This window comes from Pelodiscus sinensis, chromosome 3 (assembly GCF_049634645.1).
Source record: "Pelodiscus sinensis isolate JC-2024 chromosome 3, ASM4963464v1, whole genome shotgun sequence".
NCBI lineage: Eukaryota > Metazoa > Chordata > Testudines > Trionychidae > Pelodiscus > Pelodiscus sinensis.
The window spans coordinates 143,800,407-143,825,330 of NC_134713.1; the positions used below are offsets into that span (position 1 = coordinate 143,800,407).

The window sequence follows — 24,924 nt, forward strand, 5'->3', positions numbered from 1 at the left end:
AGCGTGGGGGAGGGGGCATGGGCACAGCAGGGAGGGCAACAGGGTGGGGTAAGGCCATACCATAGTGCACCACATGGCCAATGTGCGTCGTCAGCCCAGTGATGCTGTGGTACATGTGGTTGCAGCGGTGGAGGAACCGGCCCCATGCCTGCTGCTGCCACTCCTGGTCAGCATGCAGCTTGGTGCTGATCGCCTCCTCCATCCTCTCCATGGCCTGCGTGTGACACTGGAGAAGTTGGTCACGCTGCCTGGCCCATCTGACTGGTGCCTGGGTCATCAGTGCTACTGCCACAGGGCTGGAGGGTCCCTCACTCCCGGGTGGTCCCACTGCAGAAAGCACAGAAAATGGCGAGATGGTCAGTCAGCCCTGCAAACAGTGTCCCTGAGCCCCGTGCCCTCCTCCTTGAGCCTTGTGTGACACCACACAACTGTGGCTTGGGCCCAATTGGTCCCCTGTGTGTGTGTTCACGTAAGGACTAGCTCAAAATCCTGGGAGTGAAGTGATCCTCCATGGATTGTAACACTGGAACACATAACTGTGAATGAAGACTTTGTCTGTGTCCTAGCCACTTAACTGCAGTGTGTGTCTGCGCAGCACTGTGCACACTCCCTCTCCAAGATTGAGCACATGACTTCTACTCTTCTCACTGTCTGTGAGCATACACTGTTGATGCTGTAGTCATGTTTGCGTGCACATCCCCACATTGCATGGGAGCAAGTGTGGCAGACGAGGTTCTTGGATTACTGTCATTGATTTCCTTGGAGACAGAGCCAGGGCTACTGGGGAGTGTTCTGTCCCTGCAGCAAGACTCATTGGGCCAGAGGCTCGGGCTGCCTGCTTCTACGCACCTCCTCCCCCAGCCCTCGGACAAGTAGCCCAGGGAAGTGTGTGGCTACAGTGGGGAGATTCCTGTGGGGTCAGCAGAGGGGTCGGGAGCAGCCGAGGGGCTCCATGGGGGCTGCGCTCACAGGGGTGGCTCGCTGCGCTTTTCCCAGGAGCAGCTGCTGTGTCGCACAGGCAGGCATGGATGCGTGCTGTCTGTGTATGGCACCCTTCAGGATGAGTGGGGTCTGGCCTGCACCCTTGGGGCTTGTCTGCTTCCAGACGGCATCCTCCTTCCCCTGGGCAAGGACGTGTGAGAGCAGCAGGGTTCCAGGTATGCCCTGGAGCTGCCTACCACAGCCACATGCCACACAGTCAGGCTGCACTAGGTTGTACGTGCTGCATACTGCTGCATGGCATGCATATCGAACTGCCTGAGTGATGCTCCCCCCTTCCCGCCCTGGGCACCCAGCTCCCCCGCCCTTGCGAGTGAGAATCACAACATTCACTGGAGGATCCGTCACTGGCCTCGGACAAGGTCCAGGAGACGTCTTGGCTGCTGGGCACTGGCTTGATGTGGAGGGCGATGGTGCTGGTGTGGTCCTCTCCCTCATCCTCCAATGTGGTGGTCAGGTCACCCTCCTCCTTCAGGTCAGGCGGCCTGACCACCGGGGTGCGCAGTCCGGTGTCGACTGCCGGCGAGGGCCCTTGGACTGCCATCACCCCAAAGATGGCATGGAGGTGGTCATAGTGGGGGCTGGTGTCGGCTCCTGCCCCCCTCATCTTCAGTGGCCCTGACATAGCCCAGGCGCAACTCCTTGACCTTGGCCCAGACCTGTTCAAGGCTCCGGGTTGGGTGACCCTGCTCCCCCAGTGCCTGTGCTATGCAGCCGAAGATGTCCGCGTTGCGTCGCTGGGACCAGGAGTCATGGAAGGCTTCCTCCTGCGCCCAAAGGTCCAGGAGGGCCTCGACCTCAGCCCTGGACCAGCAAGGGGCTCACCGCTTGCTGCCCCTCCGGGTCTGCTGGGAGCCCTGGGGTGGCTGCTCGGGTGAGGGTGCAGGCTCACAGGGTGGCTCTGGAGTGGAGATCTGGGAGCTCCTAGGTGCAGCAGGGCAGAGCCATGTGGTGGAGAGCTGCCAGCTATGCTGCTGCTGCCATGCAGCATCTTCAGGGTGCCTGGGCCTTTAAGGGGGAGTCTGGCAAGCAGGAAGTAGCGAGCTGTGAGTGCGGGTACGAAGCATCCAAGCGGCCACCTGCGTTTTTTCCTCGGAGGTCAGTTCTTGTGCAAAAACTCCCTGCTGCCCGTTCACACTGGCTTCTTGCGCAAGAGCGTTTGCGTAAGAAGCCTTCTTCTCTGTATGGAGCGTCAGAGCTCTTGCGCAAGAAACCCTCTGTTCCGATGCCATACTGTAAATTTACTTGCGCAAGAATGTGCATGTAGTGTAGATGCTCCGCAAGTTTTTGCACAAGAATGGCTATTCTTGCTCAAGAAGTCTGCAGTGTAGATGTAGCCCTTGGTTTCCTCTGCTTCAATTCTTTGAGCAAGGTTACATTGCAGCAAGGGCTGGATAAAGAAAATGCAATAAGTGGGACCAAATTCAGAATTGGTGTAAAAGGATACAGTTCTACCGAAATCAGTAGGCATTATATCTTACTAATTCTGAATTTATTCCATGCACTTTTATACTTTCTATCAGAGTTTCGGTGTCTCCAGGAAGGTTCGTAGCACATACTTGTGGCTACCTGTGAGACATTTTTCTGCTGCTGTATCACCCTTCCTTCAGGAGTCTATGAATACATGTATGCTCATTCCTGTCCCCCAGGAGACTCAAGTCTTGCAGCTGTGCAGTCCTAGTACAAAGTGGTAATAAGAATTTAATGATATCATTAGCCTCCTTGGACAGTATACCACAACCTGCTGTGAAGACTCTTTTTTCCCCTGTCTGTTAAGTAATAATCAGGCCTGGCCATAAGCATAAGAGACTTGACTCTGTGAAGTACTGAGCATACTCAAAGGTAATAGAAGTCAATAGGAGTCGAAGGTGCTCAGAACATCAAACTAAGATTTTAACCTTAATGTACACTTTTAGATCTGTCACTTTTGTCTCTCTTCTCCAGTGGTTTGATGGTGCTGGTCCCACGTATTTGCTTTCCAGGGAGTCCAAAATCCAAACTTGTGTTCTGCCAAGTGTTTACCCTACCACAGCCATAATCCTTCATTTACCTAGTAGGCCTGTTTTTCATCCACTTAAAGAGACAAATATCCCACAGTTCAAGGGTTTTAAGGTTGATCCTTCAAACTGTTACTCATGTGAGTTAACTGTTGGACAGAGGGCACCAAAGGAGGTTAAAGATACATGATTAGGGTTCCATATTTGTTGCAGTGGTAGTGAAAGTCATGGATTCTAAGACTTCTTGAGATTTCCATGACTTCCACAGGGGCCAGTGTGGCTGACCCCAGCACAGACCTGGGAACAACCACACCAGCTGCTGCTGGAGAAGCACTGCAGCCAGCCACTAGGTCAGCCCTTCAGCCAGCCTCACCGGTCACTGTTTTGGCAGCCCCGGGCAGCTGGTCCCAAGTAGCAGCCTATATAGCAGGCCCCAGGAACTGTTTGAGCATCAGCTGATATGAGTCACCCTGGGAACTGCCTGAGCAGTGGCTGACATGGCTGGCCCCAGGGATCACCTAAGCACCAGTCCTGGGACCATTGGGAGCCACTACAGCTCAACAGCTCTGGGCAGCAATTGCAGGGAGGCTGGAGCAGCGGTTGGCCCTGGTGCTCCTCCCAGTGGTGACTGGAGCAGTTCCTGGGGTTTTCCCTGGCAGCAGGCCCTATGGGTCCCCCCATCTCCGTCAGCTGGTGCCATGGGCTTCCCCTACTGCTACTGTGTGCTGCTTCCCTAAAAGCCACCTCCACCCCCAATTCAATCAGGGATATTTTTGGTATGTGTCATGGGCAAGTCATAGGCCATGATTTTTTTTCTTGCCTGTGGCCTGTCCATGACTTTTACTAAAAATAGCTTTGATCAAATCATAAATGTATTTATCATACATGAGGTTATGGATCTCACTTCTTCACATATGACTTGTAATAGGAGTGTTCATCTGGGAGCCAGAAGGCCCAGATAACTTATCTCACTTTTTTATTGACTAGTGTTTGTGAACGTTGTGAAGTGCACAGAATTAATATTGATCAAGCTCTCATGACCCTATCATAGGAGGCAGGCAAGCATAATTACCCCATTTTGTAGATGGAGTAACTAAGATTTCACAAGTTCAGTTTTGGAAGATCTGGTAATTAAACATAAATCTCTAATATGACAGTCAAGTCTCAATTAATCGCACTGTGTTTCAGAACGGATATGCCAAATATATGTGAATGGCTATGCTGACTGCAACCACTAGACCACACTTACCTGCACAGCCAGAAATAGAACCCAGGAGCCTTGATATCCAGTGTTAATTTATTGTCTGGAAATGGGTGACAGGGGAGGGATCACGTGAGGATTACCTGTTGTGTTCCCTCCCTCTAGGGCACCTGGCATTGGCCACTGTGGGCAGACAGGATACTGGGCTGGATGGACGTTTGGTCTGACCCAGTCTGGCTGTTCTTATGTACTTATGTTGTCTAGCAAATAGTTCTAAAACTCACTGCCAAAGTGTATGGCACATCACCGTGAAATGGCTGATCCACATAGACCATAACAGCCTCCTATTGCTAGCCATTATTCTTTTTGTGTGCTGAATATGAATGTCCTGAGGTTGCTGACCATTAAGTGTGGGGGGGGGGGGAAGTATGGAATTTTGGCATGTGTGTGGGGGGGTCTGTTTTCTTTTTAAAATCCTATCAAGTTACATACAAAAAAGAACCTTAAGGGGCTAAGCTAAACACTCAAGAGTATGGAAATGCCAGAATTAAAGTTGCCCATGCTGTTTCTCTGGCATATTTCTACAGATACTCTGCATAAGAATGCAAGCTTGAGGCCTGTACACCAGGAGGAGGATGCAAGTGCAGGGCTATGGAGAATCAGGCCTTCGAGGCTGAATATGCAGGAGGATTCTGTGCTTCTGGCTTGCAAAGCAAATAGAAAAGAGCCAGGTGCATCTGAGTTTCCCTTTATGCTGGAGCTGGTGATATACTTCAACTCAGATAGACATAGGTGCACTAGGTCAATAAGAGGGCATTAGAAATACAAGTGTAGCTCAGCAACAGAAGCAGCATAGGTGTGCACACAGGGTGTGCCAGATGTGCCCAGGCACACCCTAATATTTCAAAAGGCCGCCTTGGGGCACTGGGGAATGGATGCTGCACCGGGTTTGCCACGCATGCATGGCCAACTGTGGCAGGTCTTAGGACCCCAGGGAAACAGGAGGCAGGGAGCAGCATCGTCACCCCACCTCCCCGGCAAGCGAGGTAAGTTTAAACCCCAGGCAGGAAGGTGGGGGGTGTGCCCCGGGCAGGGGATTGGGAGCAGTGCAGCTAGCCCAGGCATCAGTTCGGCTCAGCTCGGCTCGGGAGCAGTGCAGCTGGTGGGGGGGGGGGGTCGGGTCAGGAGCAGCACGGCTGGCCCGGTGGGTTGGGACCAGTGCGACTGGCCCGGGGAGGGGGGACCCAGGGTTGTGGGCAGCGCGGTTGGCCCGGCCCGGCCCGGAGGGGGGGGGGCCGAGGTCGGGGACAGCGCGGTTGAGCTGCGGTTGGGGACAGCGGGGCTGAGCTGGGGTCGGGGAGGCCTCGGGTTGGGGGCAGTGTGGCTGGCCCGGGGCTACACTGCTGGCCTGGGGAGGGGGTCCCAGGGTCGGGGGCATCGCAGCTGGCCTGGGGAGGAGGAGGCTGGGGTCGCAGACATCACGGCTGGCCCGGGGAGGGGGGACCCGGGGTTGTGGGCAGCGCGGTTGGCCTGGCCCGGCCCGGAGAGGGGGGGCCCGAGGTAGGGGACAGCACGGCTGGGCTGCAGTTGGGGGCAGCGTGGCTGGGCTGAGGTCGGGGGGGGCCTGGAGTCGGGGGCAGTGCGGCTGGCCTAGGGAGGGGGGCCCAGGGTTGGAGGCAGCACGGCTGGCCCCTGCCCCCCACAGCTGCTTCCCATCCCCTCTTCCTCCCAGTCCCCCTCTTCCTCCCAGCCAACCCCACGTTCCTCAACCCTCAGCTCTGCTTCCTGCACCTCCTTCCTCCCGGCCCCCTCTTCCTCCCAGCCAGCCCTGTGGCCTTTGACCCCCCACCACCTCTGCTTCCCGCCTCCCCTTCTTCCTGGCCAGCCCCCGCTCCCATCCATGATCAAGTGTGTTTGTTTTTTTTGGGGTGGTCTACCTGATAACCCAGCTGCAGCTCCACAACATGCTCAGGGACAGGGCTTCTCCTCCTCCCCAAGACATCAGACTCGACTAGAGGCTCCCAGTGCCCATCACGCCCCACCTTCCAGTCATTTCCCCCGGCGCCGCCAGGCTTCAGTCTGGCGCCCAGCCGGAAAACCAGGAAATACCAGACAGTGCACGTGTTGGGTATTTTCTAGATTTTTTTTACCAGACAGAGGGCCCAAAAACCGGACTGTCCGGTAGAAAACTGGACACCTGGTAACCCTACGAGTCGGAGCCAGTGCAGGCACCAAGTGATGGTGAGACTGCCGGAACTTTGGGAACCAGAGACTGCTGGGTAGGGGTTTGTGGCCCAAAAGGAGGCTGAGAAACCTAAGAAAGACAGAGTAGGGGGAGCAGCAGAAGGGTGACAGTCAGGGCGACCCTAGAATTCTGTTACAGACCAGCTGGTGGCTGCTGGAAGAGGAGGGAAAAATAGGTGGAAAGGGTCATAGAGGAAGGGGCTTGTGCTGAGGGGAGGGGGGCAGGTCAGGAGAAGAAAGGAGAAGGCACCAAGGGACAGGGTAGAGGAGAGAGACAAATGCCAGGGGGCCAAGTGGAGACAATGAGGAAAAGGTCAGGAGGGGAAGTGCCAGTGAGAGGGGGGACAGGATGATGCTAGGAGAGGTGAGAGGAAGGGCTTTGGGGGCTAGAGGGGAGAAAGGGAGGTGCTGGGAGAAGGCTTGAAAGAAGGGTTGGGCATGAGGAAGGCGGGGATGGAGAAAGGCATGTGTGAGGGCACAGGGGCATGAGAGTAACGGGGCAGAGGGTGGTGAGGGGGTGGGTATCAGGGAAAAAGAGGGAAAAGGGCAGGAGCAGTGAAGGAAGGGGGAAGCACGAGGAGGGTGCAGGGGTAAGGGAAGGTGCAAGTGCCAGGGGATTCTGGGAATGAAGCAGAATGGCAGACACCTGCAGGGGAGGGACCAGGACCAGAGGAGAGAGGCAGGGCAGGTGTGTAGAGAGAGGTGTTAGGAGAGGGGATGAGGAGGGGTAGCTCACATGATCAGAGTGGGACTACTGGAGAAGAGGGCACGGGGGGGGGAGAGAAGGGCTGGTGGAGGGGGGCAAGTCTCAGGAAGGCTGAGGGCAGTGAGAAGGGCAGGAGTCAGGACAACAGAGATGTGTGAGGGTTTGGGGGGGGGAGAAGCGGGCACCAGGGGGAGATGATGGAGCAAGGGGAGGAGACATGGCAGCAGAGGGAAAAGGTAGAGGTTCATGAGATATTTATTAACAACTTGGCTGCCACAGTGGTACATCCAAACAAGCCACAAACTCAGTACTGGTGCACAACACAAAATGTATTGTGCTCATGGGAGGAAATTCTTAGAGGGAACACTTCTCCCAGCCTCTCCCCCCCCCCCCCCCCCAAGTTAATGTCACACACATTGGGATAATGCAATTGCAGGATAGTTGCATGGCGGGGGGGTTGGTGAGGGCCAAACTAATCCCTATTGATAAGAGGATGGTGAGAAAAGTTCTTGGGGGGAGGTGTCATATGACACCTTTTATTTCTGGTCATGTGTTCATATTGCCCCGAAAGTATTACCTCCAGAGGCGTGGCTAATGGGGGTCAAAGAGTATATTTTAAAAAAATTATTTAGGTGCACACCCTAATGAAATGTGCTGCGCACGCCTATGAGAAGCAGTGGGACACGTGAGCTGCTCTCAGTACAGTCCCATCTGAGACCTCTGTACTCAAGATGACTAGCCCCTCCTTCTGCTCCCACCACCAGGGCACACTTCTATTTTTAGTGTGCTAGCTTAATCAGAGCTAGCATGAGGTGGAATTTCCACCTTCCGGCTCCAGTGTATACAGTCGACCTTGGCCAACACCTTGTGCTTCCGAGAATAAATGGAAAGCTTTGTGCAGGCTTTTGAGTCCCTATACTCACTACCATATGCCATAACTCTGCATTTCCTGACTTTTGTGGATTTGAGTGAAACCTGGTAGGTTTCCAAACTGAATTATATACAGAAATAACAGCCACAGCTATGCCAGCTAGAGTAAGAAACCCAGCATCTCAAACCTCATGCTTCAGGGTGTAAACTGATCATCTCAGGGAGGGGGAGAAAGAATTCCTCCCCCTTTTCTCTATAGAATATTCCATCCAACAACTGCCAGGTTCATTGTGTTCTCCATTCTCCTTGTTCTGAATCACCAGGTATTTAACCACTGCTGGAGGCAGCATACTAGACAAGGGAGGCCAATGGTGCTCCTCTATGGCAGCATTGATAATATTTGAAATTAGGCTTTGGGGTTTAATTTCCTTTTTTTTCTTGTGTTGTAGCACCAAAAGGCTGCAGCCAGTCCTGTGAATGCATTTTGAGGCAAATTTTAAAATGCATAACACATGCCCCTGGTGGAATTGCTGTGGACTGTGCTTACATGCTCATTTGCACAGCTATACAAGGAAAATAAAAAAAAATGTTTTTACCGTTATGATGTTATTGAAGAGTGACTATACTTACTCCTGGGGGAACTGTCAGGATGTAAATGCAGATGTAAGCCTTGTTTTGAAAGTTGCTGTATAGGCATAGTAGCCAGTATTTAAACATCAATATCTAGATATATGATAGTTTCTATATTTTAGTTGAAAAACCCTGCTGTACATGATGGCCTGAGAATCTGCAAGATAAACTGCAGAAGGGATGACATCGTTTGTGAATATTCACCAGTGGTGAAATTCGCCATATGCAGAATGCCAGCCTGAGGCCTATACACCAGCCAAGCCTTGCTTAAGGTCTATTTTTGAGAGTATAAGTGAGGGTATGTCTACACTACCACCCTAGTTCGAACTAGGGTGGTAATGTAGGCAACTGGAGTTGCAAATGAAGCCCGGGATTTGAATTTCCCGGGCTTCATTTGCATAAAGCCGGGCGCCGCCATTTTTAAATGTCCACTAGTGCGCACTAGGCTTCCCCGTTACTCCTCGTGATTTATTTTGAAATAAGTGCTGTGTAGACAGTGCCAAGTTTCAAAATAAGTTATTTCAAAATTAACTCAAAATAAGCTACACAATTTGTGTGGCTCAAATTGTGTAGCTTATTTTGAGCTCCCGGTGAAGTGTAGATGAACCCTTATTTTGGAATAATTCAGGGGTTCTCAAACTTGTGATACCGCGACCCCCCTCTCAGTTGCTCATGACCCTCCTCTAAGTTGCTCGCAACCCTTCGGGGGGGTCAGGACTCACAGTTTGAGAAACGCTGGAATAATTGACGTTATTTCAAAATTACACTACAAGCCTTTATTTCAAGGACTTCTTACTCCAACTAATGGTAACCCTCATTTCATGTGGAGTAAGGGAAGTCGAAGGAAGAGTGTTCTTCCTTCAACTTCCTGCTGTGTAGACAGCGCCTAAAGCCAAATGGAACTATTTTGATTTAAGCTACACAATTGATGTAGCTGAAGTTGCATAGCTTAATTTGACTGTAGCCCTACTATGTAGACGTGTCCTCAGTGGGCAAATTTGGGCCTCAGTTTCCTTATCTGTAAGGCTAATGACACTTACTGACCTTACAACATGGATCTCGGGATTCATTAGTTAATGTCTGTAATAATGCTTTAGGGCTCTGGGGCCAAATTCATCCTTAACATATCTCCATTTCCTCAATAGGATTACAGTGGGAGTAAATTTAGCTCTTCAAGTCCAATTGTACATTAATGCTACTACTTATGAGCTGACTACTTATGAGCTTTGCTCTGCAGCTTCGCTCCCGGTGCCCGTGGTCTGCTGGGGACCGTCCCCAGCAGACCACAGGCACCGGGAGCGAAGCCGCAGCAGCGGCGGGTTCCCGCGCTTCTGAGGCTTTGCTCTGGCAAAGCCTCAGAAGCCCGGGAACCCGCCGCTGCTGCGACTTCAGTCCCGGTGCCCCTGGTCTGCTGGAGATGGTCTCCAGCAGACCAGGGGCACCGGGAGCAGCTTACGAACGGGGCTTTCTCGCCCCAGAGCTCGCAGGCAGCAATCCTCCACCTCGACCTCCGGGGCGAGAAAGCCCCGTTCGTAAGTGCGGATCCGACATAAGTCGGATCCGCGTAAGTCGGGGACTGCCTGTATAAGATTGTAAGTATATACCCAGCACAGCAGGTAAACTGTGCCACGCTGTGCAATATGTGAGCTGTGCTAAAGAAATACCAGGTCCCTGCTTCAAAAAGTGAGCTATGACTAGAATCATAGAATACTAGGACTGGAAGGGACTTCGAGAGATCATCAAGTCCAGTCCCCTGACCTCACAGCAGGACCAAATACTGCCTGGACCATCCCTGATAGACATTTATCTAACCTACTCTTAAATATCTCCAGAGATGGAGATTCCACAACCTCCCTGGGCAATTTATTCCAGTGTTTGACTACCCTGATAGTTAGGAACTTTTTCTTAATGTCCAATCTAAACCTCCCTTGCTGCAGTTTAAGCCCATTGCTTCTTGTTCTAGATAGAATACAATACACAGCAAACACAGTGAAGGACTGCCACTTGTGCTAGAATGTTCTAAGGGATGAGAGGGGGAGAGGGATTCAGCTGGGCATATGTTCATGAGGAGACTTTTCCAAACATAAGGGGCAGACAGTAAAGGGGAAGCTAGGGAAGGACTGATTCATTCATCTCTGACTTAAATCCTGACACAGGCGGGAAACAGCAGAGGGATAGTCCAGTGCCATAGGGTGTGGTATGCTAAAGATGCCCTCTCTGCCAAACGCAACAGGCTCAATATGAATAGCATCTGTGGACTGCACACTGCAATTGAGGCACCCTCCAAAAAACTACTATTGTAAATGGGGCTCTGTGTGGAAGACGTTTACCTCTTGGACCTGGATGTATTTACAGAAGGCAGAAAGGAACAAGAGTTTTGATTTGTTTTGGCCAGAGCCTGAAACAGTTGCCTTCATTGTCTGCTTCCTACTGTTCCACCCCTCTCCCCCGTCCACATCTGTACCCCTCCCAGACAACCACCCTCCCCTTTGGGAGGTTTTTCATCAAAGTATGAAAGTTAGAAATCCCAAAGAACAGCAATCCAAACTCTACCTAGGGAAACTTTAAACCATTCATGCCATAAATATCTCTTAGAGGCTGAATGACGTCAGAGGCTTTGAAGAGGGAGGCTGGTCTGAAAGTGAAAACAGCAGCAGTTCCAGTCCCAGTACAGTACGGAGCAGAGAGCGAAAGGTGAAGGACAAGTCCTGCTCTGTGTGGATTATAGGACTGCAGAAAGGGGGAAACTGCGTAGGACATGGGGACTACAATGTAAGTGCAGCTTCTGCAGCACTTCTTATTTCTTTATGAAAAAAAAAACCCTTCAGGCAAGCTCTGCTTTCCTTTCTTTTCTAAAACAATCTGGAGACAGTTTGAGAGCTCAGATGATTTGAGTTTGGCAGTTTGTTTCTCTCATGTGTATACATAGGGGCTAACTGTGTGTGTGTGTGTGTGTGTGTGTGTGTGTGTGTGTGTGTGTGTGTGTGTGTGTGTGTGTGTGTGTGTGTGTGTGTGTGTGTGTGTGTGTGTGTGTGTGTGTGTGTGTGTGTGTGTGTGTGTGTGTGTGTGTGTGTGTGTGTGTGTGAGAGATTTTTAGAAAGCTACCAAATTATTTGGGGATTGAAATGTTCTGGTAGCAGGACAATTAAACCCAAAATAAACCCCAGACAAGATAAAACTTTCTTCAGATTTTTCACATTATATAATTTATTTTTAACTTTTTCATTTCTAACATTTAACAGTGAGAGATTTGTTTATCATTTTCAGAAGCAAAGGTCCTTGAGACTGGCACAGAGTTCTGAAGAAGTGGGTTTTGCCCACAAAAGCTCATGATACCATCTACATGTTTTGTTAGTCTTTAAGATGCTGCTAGACTATTTGTTGTTTTTTAAGTTTTTCATGTTACAGACTCACTCGGCTATCCCTCTGAAGCTTTTGTCCAATCCTGTTTGTCAGGCTTCTCAGGGGAGCAGATACGTAAATGCTTATTAGCTACCATTTATGAAGACCTGAATACTAAGCACCTCAGTGCTGTATAACCTTGTGCCATTTGCTCTCTGGGGGAATTTGGTTATTATATAGAAGGAAGGAATTGCTAATTCTCAAGTCAAAAAATTAACTGTGCCCTGAGGAAGGTAGCTGCTATAGAAAGGAGGAGGATGGTGAACATATGTCCCCAGGAATAACACATTAAGGGACTGACAGCATAGCTCAGCATTCTGAATCCCAATGAAAATAATTGTTTTCTATCTTTACAACCCAGAGGATTTTCAAGCAATTTGTGAAGTCTTCTCCATTAAAAAAGGCATATTAACTACAGGGCAAAGGTTTTAGGTACTTATTTCTTATAAAAATTGAATGTACTGTACTCGCTATTGTTAATGTAATTAAATTAGCCACCTCTGTACATACACATTCACTCTGACAAGTCTCTATCTGTGTCATGAATAGTTGTTCTGAACAGATCTGGATGCTGCCAATGCCACACTGAGTTGTTCAATGTGATCATTGCTGCTTAGATTTTGTCTCCTTTAACCAGATCACAGCACCTTGAAGTCAATAATCCATTTTAGATTTCCTTGTTCAGACAGGCAAGAGCGTTTGGTATTGTTCAGGGACACTAACCTCATTAGCAAGAGACAGACAGGGAATTTGATCAATGCAGGTATTGCGAGGGATGGCAATGAGTTACGATGAGCAGCAGAAGTGGTGTGAATTGTACAAGATAGTTGGTGATGTCAGTAATTGGCTTCAACCAAGTAGCAATCTCACACACACAAAAATGCTGCTGTTTCTGTAATACTATAAGTCTGCAAATATGTTTCTTCTTGGGAGTGGAGACAGAATTGGATGAGGAGAAGCTGAAAAAATATACTTGGCTCTTTTAAGCTGAATCAGGCAGATCCAGGTTTCTTGTATGTAGAGCATCTGCAGAAATCTCCCTCAGTGCTTGAGTGGGTGGTATAATGCCTATACCAGCTAATGAAATGGGGCAATGTTTCAATGGACAGATGTTCAAGGGCTAATCCGACTGAACTATGCCATGCCATGCAACACAAGCTTGCCTGAGCTAAAGGAAATTAAATTGTACTGAAAAGGAACATGATTGTGTGTGTGCTGAGGCTTAAATCCTGCCGTCATTTACCATGGCGTCAATCTGGAGTTAAATCTAGTGACTTCTAAAGCATTAGCTCTGGGTTTATGCTGGCATAGCACAGCAGCATTCAACGTCCTCAATTTATTTTTCATAGGGTTTTATTTCCAGCTACTTGGCAGCTGCTTTTCCAAGAAGCATTTTTTCATAACAGCCTAATTGCACTGGCTGGCTGGCTACATGAAGAAAAACGCTTTAAAAAGGGTTTAACAAGTTGTTAGGAGCTAAAAATGTTTTCCCCTGTAAATGCTGGCAGCATTAACAAGGGTAACAATGACTGGGCAGACAATTTCAGGTGGCTCAGCAGTGACTCAGCCTGGCATTGAAGTATTTTGGTACCATGCTGTGTTGCTGGAGCTGGTGGGGGATGGAGGAGAGAACGTCACATTCAGGAATTAGTGCTGAAGAGCTGATCATGTCTTTTTTCCCCCTATACACCCATGGCTGAGCAGCTGGCTGGGGAGCAACTCTCCCTGGAGAGGTTTGAAAGCTTGAAAAAGGCTTGAGGGATATGAGATCTTCCATAATGATCTAGAGAGGTAGTACAACATACACAGCTGCTTGGGGCAAATGAGGAGGGGAGCCACTGACATTACAGGAGAAAAATATGGTGGCCCAGAATGAGTGGTTGGGCTATATGTAAATATGATCCCTGATATAGATCAGATTGCTTCAACAGAAAGAGCCTGCACTTGATTGCTTCATTAATAGGCACTAACCCTAAAATGGAGGAGAGTTTTGGAAGGCAGTAGAAAGCAAATGCTGTACTAAAAGGACAGTGGGGATTTCTTTGTTGCATTCTGGCTTCACGGTGCTGTGAGACAATTTCTCGATAAAAGCTTCATGCCAAGCATTGTGTGCCCAGTAAGTTTTAAAATAACTTCATTGTATGCTATAAATCCAATCCGCTGATCTTACAAAGCTGAGTAAGCAGCTTAACCATTTGACATCTTGTTTCTCTGTAATTTTTTACTTACTGGTACTATACCTGCAGTTTACCTTAGCTGAGATTTCTGTACCTCTGGGATATGATCCTGCTTTCATTGAAATCGGTTGGAAATCTTTCCAGCATGACTGAGCCTGAAATCAAGGAATACTGACTGTAAACTGTTGAATCTATTCTTTTTCTTCAGGCGGTGAGTGAAATCCCACCAGAGCTGAGCAGTCTCACATAGTCATCCTCCAGATGGAGCATTTCTGTTTCTGATTCATCCCCGACAGCCATTGGAAGATTCCCATGGGCTTTTGTGGAATCTTAGGAGCATAACCAGCCATTCTAGGGCAGCCACATGTCCTAACTGTTGAGAAATGGGAGAATCCCATTTCCTGACACTAAGGGTGAAGGTGTGTGGGAGATCTGGCTCTGAGCTCATTAATTAGTGTAAATTTTCAAACTTAGGTCAGTTCTCTGGAGATCTGACCCACCACAGAGAAAGCATCATGTTCCCAAACCAAACAAAACCTAACTGCTCTATTTATAATCAAATGAAACAATTCATATGTTTGTTGTCATGGTTTTTTTTTTCAAACTACATATGGATAGTGGTTTCACGTTAGGCTTTTCTCTCCAATCTCCTTCCCTAAAATGTACCTCCTTAGATATTCTGCCATTCTGATAGGTAGATTGTGTAATAACATGTGTCAAACCTTATTCTTTTTTCATCGACATCTGTTTTATACCACTAGCTCTACTGACTTCAACAGAATCACTCCTGGTTTATACTGGAGTAAGTGATACAGGATCAGGGTCATTACATTCAAAGTTCTGTACATTAACTGTGTTTCACAATACCCTTGTAAACTCAGTAGATTAATGTGAGTGGACCAGGATCATAGCTGGTATAAATTGGCATAGTGGTCCTATTGGGGTCCAGGAGATGGATGGATGTTAGCCCGCCCACATCTAAAGGACCCTCCCCCAGCCTTCAAGGAGCATCCAAAGAGTCCTAGATGCCAGCTAATTCCAGGGAGACAAAGAGAAAACAGGGACAGGTGTGAGGGTCAAGGGGCTAAAACAAGGGAACTGGAAGGAGACACTGAGCAGAGAGCCCTGGACAGCACCCACTGCCCCTTGAAGGCCTTGAGAGAACCAGTAGATGCCGCCCAATGGAACTCTGCCTGGATGCGTGAACAGACAGAGGAGCAGAAATAGACCCTAGAGTCGCAGGCCCCTCCCTCAGCCAACCTCTACTCCCTGGTCTTATAAATGGCCATCTTAGCCATAGCCAGGTGGAGGCTGAGGAGGAGGTGCCGTGACTTTGTGGGGCCACAGATGGGAAATTAGCATAGTGGTAATTGAATTCCAATTTATACCAGCTGAGAATTTGGCCCATTGTCTCCAATTTAAAAAATGGATGAAATGAGGCACAGACTAGACTGTCCATGTGTGCTCACATTTACACTAGTGAAAATCTTTAGTAACCCCAGGCACTTTAGTGAATTTACTACACATTTGTATTGGAAAGTTCAAATGGCAGCAGAAGCTGGCCCAGAGAAATGGAGGACCAGATTTTGAAGCGCTCTATTTTTGGGTCCCAGATTAAGACATCTGTGCACACAAACTGTAACACCACAAATAATAAGCCGCTGCTTTTGTACAGGCTGACCCAAGTGACAGTGCCAAACTTACAAAGTGGATTTTATTCTTCTTATACCAGTTTTACACTGGTGTAACTCCATTGAAGTCAATGGCTTTACTCCTGATTTATGGTAATCTAAGTAATAGAAGATTTAGGTCCAGTGAGTCAGTGTTAGGGCTTACAGAAATCTTGAAATCTTTTGGATGTCAGTCCTGTATTCACATATATAACTTTTGAAGAGAATCAATAATAGGCTTCTCACAACAGTTTTTCTGGTAGAATTTTTAACTCTCACATGGTGTTTGCTTTTTGGTTCACATTAGAGTCCCTCTAATATCCAAAGTATCTGTCACCTTGGTAGTTAATCACTACCTGGCATGTCTGGTGGTCTCTCCTGTGTCAGCAAAATGCAGGACAATGTAGCACTTTAAAGACTAACAAGATGGTTTATTAGATGATGAGCTTTCGTGGGCCAGACCCACTTCCTCAGATCAAATAGTGGAAGAAAGTAGTCACAACCATATATACCAAAGGATACAATTAAAAACATGAACAAATATGAAAAGGACAAATCACATTGCAGAAGAGAAGGGGGATGCGGGGGGGTGGGAAGGGGGAGGAAGGAAGGTAAGTGTCTGTGAATTGCTGATATTAAAGGTAGGGAGAGTGGGATGTTTGTGAGTTAATGGTATTACAGGTGATAATTGGGGAAACTGTCTTGGTAATGGGTGAGAAAGTTCAAAGTCTTGTTAAGTCCTTGTTGGCAAGTGTCGAATTTTAACATAAATGACAGTTCAGAGGATTCTGTCGAATTTTAACATAAATGACAGTTCAGAGGAATTCGACACTTGCCAACAAGGACTTAACAAGACTTTGAACTTTCTCACCCATTACCAAGACAGTTTCCCCAATTATCACCTGTAATACCATTAACTCACAAACATCCCACTCTCCCTACCTTTAATATCAGCAATTCACAGACACTTACCTTCCTTCCTCCCCCTTCCCACCCCCCCGCATCCCCCTTCTCTTCTGCAATGTGATTTGTCCTTTTCATATTTGTTCATTTTTTTAATTGTATCCTTTGGTATATATGGTTGTGACTACTTTCTTCCACTATTTGATCTGAGGAAGTGGGTCTGGCCCACGAAAGCTCATCATCTAATAAACCATCTTGTTAGTCTTTAAAGTGCTACATTGTCCTGCATTTTGCTTCAACTACCCCAGACTAACACGGCTACATTTCTATCACTCTCCTGTGTCAGTTATTGACCTCTGATCTGATGCATTTTGGAATGTCTGAGGGAAGTGGGGCAGTGCATTTGACCCAGAGAAATCCATCAATTTGTGGGATTTGAAGCTACTCAGAGCCTTACAATGAGAAGTCTAGACGTGAGCCCCCTTGAATGGATTATCATCAAAGGTGTTTCCCTGTAGTCACAGAAAAGGATACAGAGAGACTTGTTTAAGGCAGGAAAAGGGAACCAGGTCTGGGATCAGAGGCCCTTATAGAAATTAGGGAATTGGAGCCGGAGGTTGGGCAAGGAACAATGGCTTTTACTAGACTGGAAGGAGAAGAGCAGGAGAAAGAGAGGTAACCTGAAGAGGTTGGGAAAAGCTTTAGATAAACTTTCAAGGACCCATCACATGCTGCCACCAACAGGGAATGAACTCCAGTCCTAAACAGCCAATACTTGCTTACTTTCAGGATTTTCTGGTCTCAAAACAATCATCTCTAAAGTCGACGTTTCTTGTCACAAGCTTTGAAGTCCACATTTGTTTTTGTTCAAGAAGAATTTTTCTCTTAACTGTGTCCCAAGATGACTCATGCTGGTGAAACATGTTCCTGCCCAGTTCAGCTTCCATTTGTATGTCAAACCAAGCTTTGAGCCCCAGAAACTCTTCTCAGTTCCCTGTCCTTGGTGGATTTTTTTAAAAAGTTGACTGTAAACAAAGCAGCATTTTTAATGTGTATTTCTGTTGATTCATGACCATTAACAAACCTAGATCTTTTTTGTTTGTTTGAAGGGTAGAAAAATGCTTTTAGCTGTTTGATGACTTAGTTTATGAGCTATGAAGTCCTGATTGTTTAAAATTTACAGAGACTTGTGGGAAAACACCCAGATTTTTTGAGACAATGTACACTGATGCCATTTAATTTTTAAGACCTGGACTGAAGATGCGTCTCCAGGAAAACTGGGAGAAAAGACCTCACTTTTGGCAAATATAGCCAAACAAGGTTTCAGAGGATAGCTGTATAATCTGCTTTCTTTTCTTTTCAAGCATCTGTGGAAGTGAGTTGTATCTCCTGAGAGCTTATTCCCTAACATCCTAATAAATTGTAGTCTTTAAAGTGCCCCTGAACTCCTTGTTGTTTTCGCAGTAAAACAAGTTGGTTGTTCATCTGCAATATATGGCTATCAATGTCCCAAAAATTAATCATTAAAGTGAACAAACACTAGAAGAAATGTCATTTTCACCTTGTGATGCACAATATTGGTGTCACCATGCTAGAAGTGAAGCACAAATATCAAAAGCAGCAGACTACTTTCATAAACTTGTTAAGATTATAAAAAGTAGCATGATGGGGCCCATCATATCTGTTCTCCTGTATGAAGCAGAGTCACAAAATCTACAACATAAATTGATAATCAGATCAACTCATTCCAAAATAAATATCTGTGAAAGATGTTTAAAATTCAGTGGAAAAGGTTTCTTGCAATACAGGCAGTCCCCGGGTTACGTACAAGATAGGGACTGTAGGTTTGTTCTTAAGTTGAATCTGTATGTAAGTCGGAACTGGCGTCCAGATTCAGCCGCTGCTGAAACTGATCAGTTTCAACAGCGGCTGAATCTGGACGCCAGTTCTGACTTACATACAGATTCAACTTAAGAACCCCAGGCATCCCCAAGTCAGCTGCTGCTGAAACTGATCAGCAGCTGATTCCAGGAAGCCCGGAGCAGGGGCTTCCTGTACTCAGTCACTGGTCAGTTTCAGCAGCGGCTGACTTGGGGACGCCTGGGGCAGAGCAGCTGGGGTGCTGCTGGGTTGGTCCAGTAGCGCCGCCGCTCTTCGGCGTTACTGGACCAACCCAGCAGCACCCAAGCTGCTCTGCCCCAGGCGTCCTGATTCAGCCGCTGCTGAAACTGACCAGCAGTGGCTGAATCAGGACGCCTGAGGCAGAGCAGCTGGGCTGCTGCCGTGTTGGTCCCGTAGCGCTACGGGACCAACCGGCAGTGCCCCAGCTGCTGTACCACAGGCGTCCGGAGCAAAGCCGCGGAGCACGGGGGCAGCGGGACAGCCCAGACGTGCCGTGGCTGTCCTGCTGCCCTCGGGCTCCGCGGCTTTGCTCTGCTTTGCTCCCCCTCTCCCTGGTCTGCAGACCAGGGGGACGGGGAGCAAAGCCACAGAACACTCGGGCAGCAGACAGCCCAGACGCGTCTGGGCTGTCCGCTGCCCGCGTGCTCCGCAGCTTTGCTCTGCTTTGCTCCCCTTCTCCCTGGCCTGCAGACCAGGGAGACGGGGAGCAAAGCAGAGCAAAGCCGCGGAGCACGCGGGCAGCGGACAGCCCAGACACGTCTGGGCTGTCTGCTGCCCGCGTGCTCCGCTGCTTTGCTTCCTCTCCCTGGTCTGCTGGAGACCAGGGAGACGGGCCCCGTTCGTAACTGCGGATCCGACATAAGTCGGATCCGCTTAACTCGGGGACTGCCTGTATTAGAAATTCTAAGTAGAACAAACCAATCTAAAGCTTCAAATATGGTATGAATCATAGAACACTAGAAATGGAAGGGACCCTGAGAGGGCATCGAGTCCAGTTCCCTGCCCTCATGAAGACAATGGACATATTTAGGGCAATTTCTATAATGAGTAATGATTTGGACACCACTAGAAAGAGGAAAAGAGGAAAACCTCGAGAAACATTATGCAAAATAGGAAAAGAAGCCAAATCTGTCAAAGGCTATGTATAGACTGCAGAGCTTTTCTGGGATACCAGAGGTATCCCAGAAAAGCTCTGCCACATCCAAGGAATGTTTCCGCTTTTTTGGAACAGTTTCCAAAGAAGTGGACGTGTTCTTTTGGCATCCCTGTATTCCTCTCCGTGAGAGGAATAGGGGATATTCCAAAAGAGGAGGTTTTTCTGAAATTTGGCTTCATGTAAGCAGGCCAAATTTTGGGAAAGCTTCTTTTGGGGGGGGGGGGGAGATATGCAAATTGCAAACTGGAATTTGCATATTTTTCCAACTTTTTCTCGGCAGTGTAGATGTAGCCAAAGTGACACTCAGAAGCCTGAACAGACCAATTTGACTAAAATATATGGCAGAAACTTATGGCTGCCCTAAAAACCAGAGTGTGGATAAAGAAAGAAGATTTAGTTTGGAGAACTATATTTCTCAAGTTACTTTAAATGAGGAGTAACGAGGTGTGTATTGGGTGCCAAAATTATAAACAACTGAAATAGGAGATTATAATGGAAATGTTCTTGCAGTACTGTTCTTAGCCTACCTGCTGGCAGACATACATTATGACACCAAAGTTACACTGCCCCCTCAAGAAAACAAATGCCCCTCCCGCATTTGGCTCCTCTTAACTGGGATTCCATGGTCATTGTTGTCAATGCATGTCACCTTCCATTTTTCTTCCCCTGCTGATTTTTATCTTTCCTCTCTGCTCCGCCTAAGCCTCCTAGATTCTTGTCTACACTAGAAAACTGACTCGTTGATAGTGATTGTCAGTAATGGATCTGGCCCAACTGGCTGAAATTGGTTTCTTTGCTAGAGTAAACAGGACAAAACAATTGTTGACACCTCTGTAGAGAGAGAGATTGAAGATTTGGTTCCCTAATGAACATTCTCTGAACAGGGCAGTGTGTTAGTGCAAATGGGGTCTTGATTTCTCACTGACTCACTGCTGGTTGTATTGTCTGGATGCCTAGGATATGAGTCCCCTGCTTTAATCCACCTCAGCAGAATCCTGATCCCCTCCATGCAGGAGACTCCATTTCTGTCTGCACATCAGATTAAAGAAAGCAACATCTTAACCAAATATGAGGAGACTTTAGTCCTTTGCTACTTTCAAAGCCACGTAGACAGCGGGAACCAATTAAACTGTGATGCCAGCAGCTGAATGCATGGTGAGACAGTTGTGGTTCTTGCCTATTTTTTGATCTGTCAGCCTCCTTTGACACTATTATACAGGGAGGAAGTTATAACAACATCAGAGCCCTGCCAATACAGACTGTTCTCCTGCTGTGCCCTACTGAGATATGAACATGCCCTCATTGCTTCTTTCTATATTTTTGCTGCCCTACGGGTCATATGTCCCAGTGAATGAATCCCTGTGGCTCTGGTTCAGAGGCTCTGAACTATGTTGCCGGTGACAGAAGTAGAAAGCTTGACCCTAACCTTTCTTCAGCAGCGGGGATCAGGCAGCTAGCTTGTGTGAGTGTAGCAGTATCTCTAGCACTCAGCATTATTGAGCTATGGGGAGAAGAATAGATGCACTTTCTGAGTAGGTGAAATTTTCCCCAGGGGACACATGAATAGTTTTCCACCTATGCCTGGGCCTATCAAGAATAGATTTATACAGCTACTGAGGGACTCATGTTCAGCTGTGAATGTCCAACTGCCCCACATGATACATTTTATGCTTAAATGGAGGCAAAATTTTATAGGTAACCATTTAATCCCCCCATCTCCTGTATTAATCATGACATTGTTAATACTCACATTCCATGGTCCATCTCCAGAGGCCTGTACTTTGATATTCAGACCAAGTTTCTATATGTCTGAAAAAGAACTAATGAAAACTGGTATTATGAAATATTGCTTCCACATAACATGCCTTCATTGGGATCCATTTTTGCAGGTGCAAATGGCAGCACAATCATTTCTGTTTACATTCCAGGTCACCTAGACTTGGAGTTGAAAGAACAATCAAGGACTTAGACAACACAGTGACATTTGCTGCACCTGCGATTATTTTCTTCCTTCCTCAAAAATAGGAGGCAGACATAAAACTGGGCTGAAATGTAGTCTATAATGACAGTTTAGAATGTTATGGAACAGGGACACTGGAACTCCTTGCCAGAGGATGTGGTAAAGGGTAGGACTTTAACAGGGTTCAAAAAAGAGCTATAGATTCATGGTCTATCAATGGCTATTAGCCAAGATGGGTAGGAATGGTGTCCCTAGCCTCTGTTTGTCTGGAAATGAGTGACAGGGGAGGAATCACGTGATGATTCCCTGTTGTGTTCCCTTCCCCTGGGGCATGTGTTATTGACCGCTGTGGGCAGACAGGATACTGGGCTAGATGGACCATTTGTCTGACCCAGTATGGCTGTTCTTATGTTCTCTGTACAATAGAATGTACCAGAAATACTACGCTGGGCTAGTTGCTAAGGACTGCATTTTCAAAAATATCCATTAGTTTTGGGTTCCCAGTTTTATACACCTTACAACCTCATTCATATTCATTGAATTCAGTGAGCTTTTCTATTGATCTGAGTGGGGATTGGATCATAGAATCATAGAACACAAGAACTGGAAGGAATTTTGAGGGGTCATAGAGTCCAGTCCCCTGCCCTCATAGCAGGACCAAGCACCATCTAGACCACCCCTGATAGATGTCTATCTAACCTCCAGTTCTGGAGATTCCACAACCTCCTTAGGCAATTGATTCCAGTGTTTAACCACCCAGACAGCTAGAAAGTTTTTCCTAATGTCCAACTTAAACCTCCCTTGCTGCAGTTTGAGCCCATTGCTTCTTGCCCTATCCTCAGAGGCCAGGGAGAACAATTTTTCTCCCTCCTCCTTGTGACACCCTTTTAGATACCTGAAAACTGCTATCATGTGCCTTCTCTGTATTCTCTTTTCTAAACTAAACAAGCCCAATTCGTGCAGTCTTCCTTCATACGTCATGTTCTCTAGACCTTTAATCATTCTTGTTGCTCTTTTCTGGACCCTCTCCAATTTCTCCACATCTTTTTTGAAATGGGGTGCCCAGAACTGGACACAATACTCTAGTTGAGGTCTATTTAGCACAGAGTAGAGCAGTAGAATGACTTTTCGTGTCTTGCGCACAACACTCCTGTTAATGCATCCCAGAATCTTGTTTGCTTTTTTTGCAGCAGTCTCACACTACTCATAGGGTATGTCTACACTACCCCCCTAGTTCGAACTAGGGGGGGTAATGTAGTCATACGGAGTTGCAAATGCAGCCCGGGATTTGAATTCCCCGGGCTTCATTTGCATGAAGCCGGCCGGTGCCATTTTTAAATGCCGGCTAATTCGGACTGCGTGCCGCACGGCTACACGCGGCACGAACTAGCTAGTTCGGATTAGGAAGCCTAATCCGAACTAGCTAGTTCGTGCCACGTGTAGTCGCGCGGCACGCAGTCCGAACTAGCCGGCATTTAAAAATGGCGCCGGCCGGCTTCATGCAAATGAAGCCCGGGGAATTCAAATCCCGGGCTTCATTTGCAACTCCGTATGACTATATTACCCCCCCAGTTCGAACTAGGGGGGTAGTGTAGACATACCCATATTTAGCTTGTGATCCACTATGACCCCTATATCCCTTTCTGCCATACTCCTTCCTAGACAGTCGTTTCCCATTCTATATGTGTGAAACTGACTGTTCCTTCCTCAGTGGAGTACTTTGCATTCGTCCTTATTAAACTTCATCCTATTTACCTCAGACTATTTTTCCAGTTTGTCCAACTGGAATTTTGAATTATGAACCTATCCTCCAAAGCTCTTGCAACCCCTCTCAGCTTGGTATCATCTGCAAACTTAATAACCGTACTCTCTCTGCCAATATCTACATCGTTGATGAAGATATTGAACATAACCAGTCCCAAAACAGACCCCTGCAGAATGCCATTTGTTATGCCCTTCCAGCATGACTGAACCGTTAATAACTATTCTCTGAGGGTATGTCTACACTACCCTCCTAGTTCGAACTAGGAGGGTAATGTAGGCATACCGCACTTGCAAATGAAGCCCGGGATTTGAATTTCCAGGGCTTCATTTGCATAAGCGGGGAGCCGCCATTTTTAAAACCCCGCTGGTTCGAACCCCGTGCAGCGCAGCTACACGGGGCTCGAACTAGGTAGTTCGGACTAGGATTCCTATTCCGAACTACCGGTACTCCTCATTCCACGGGGTTCGAACCAGCGGGGTTTTAAAAATGGCGGCTCCCCGCTTATGCAAATGAAGCCCAGGAAATTCAAATCCCGGGCTTCATTTGCAAGTGCGATATGCCTACATTACCCTCCTAGTTCGAACTAGGAGGGTAGTGTAGACATACCCTCTCTCTCTCTCTCTCTCTCCCCCATTTATTAAGACTTGCTCTTTTTTTGGTTTTCATTCATTATAAAGTAAAGGTCTTCACGATGATTATAAATATGGCTACCCCTCTGAGACAATGTAGTGCATGTATTTCTAAATTAATACAAAAAGTATACTCATTGTTATGTAAAAAAAATCTATTTTGTATTGTGGTTACTTATCTCCTGTAACAACAAACAGGACTGTGTAGCACTTTAAAGACTAACAAGATGGTTTAATAGGTGATGAGCTTTCGTGGGCCAGACCCACTTCCTCAGATCAAATAGTGGAAGAAAAGTGTCACAACCATATATGCCAAAGGATACAATTAAAAAAATGAACACATATGAAAAGGACAAATCAAATTTCAGAACAGAAGGGGGATGGAGGGGATGTAAGGGGGGAAGTAAATGTCTGTGAGCTAATGATATTAGAGGTGATAATTGGGGAAGCTATCTTTGTAATGGGTAAAATAATTAGCATCTTTATTCAAATTTGAGCGTAAAGTGTCGAATTTAAGCATGAATGACAGTTCAGAGGATTCTCGTTGAAGTGAAGTTTTAAAAGGTCTTTGAAGCAGGATGCAGGTAATCAAGTCATTGAGACAATGTCCTTTCTTGTTGAAATGGCAAGAAACTGTTTTTTCTTTGTGATCCTGTCTGATATCTGTTTTGTGGGCATTGATCCTTTGGCGAAGTGTCTGAGATGTTTGTCCA

General features: G+C 47.3%; 1 protein-coding gene and 2 long non-coding RNA genes across 4 annotated transcripts in view; 2 read left to right on the plus strand and 1 right to left on the minus strand.

Annotated features, from left to right (window-relative positions):
* Positions 1–4,948, plus strand: part of LOC142828008 (uncharacterized) — a 34,906-nt gene extending 29,958 nt beyond the window's left edge. The window contains exon 2 of the long non-coding RNA XR_012902879.1: positions 4,785–4,948. This is a non-coding gene — a long non-coding RNA (uncharacterized LOC142828008). The remainder of the gene's footprint in view (positions 1–4,784) is intronic.
* On the minus strand, positions 191–21,743 carry LOC142828007 (uncharacterized). Its single transcript, XR_012902877.1, has 3 exons — positions 21,608–21,743; positions 14,301–14,381; positions 191–327 (listed from the first exon to the last, which is right to left on the minus strand). It is a non-coding gene; the product is annotated as an uncharacterized LOC142828007 (long non-coding RNA).
* DAAM2 (dishevelled associated activator of morphogenesis 2) overlaps positions 11,155–24,924 on the plus strand; it is a 323,838-nt gene continuing 310,068 nt past the window's right edge. Inside the window, exon 1 of one of the 2 annotated variants that reach the window (XM_075925085.1) lies at positions 11,155–11,419. The gene's annotated coding sequence lies outside the window, so the exon portion shown is untranslated. The remainder of the gene's footprint in view (positions 11,420–24,924) is intronic. The other variant, XM_006131756.4, reaches the window with a different exon arrangement.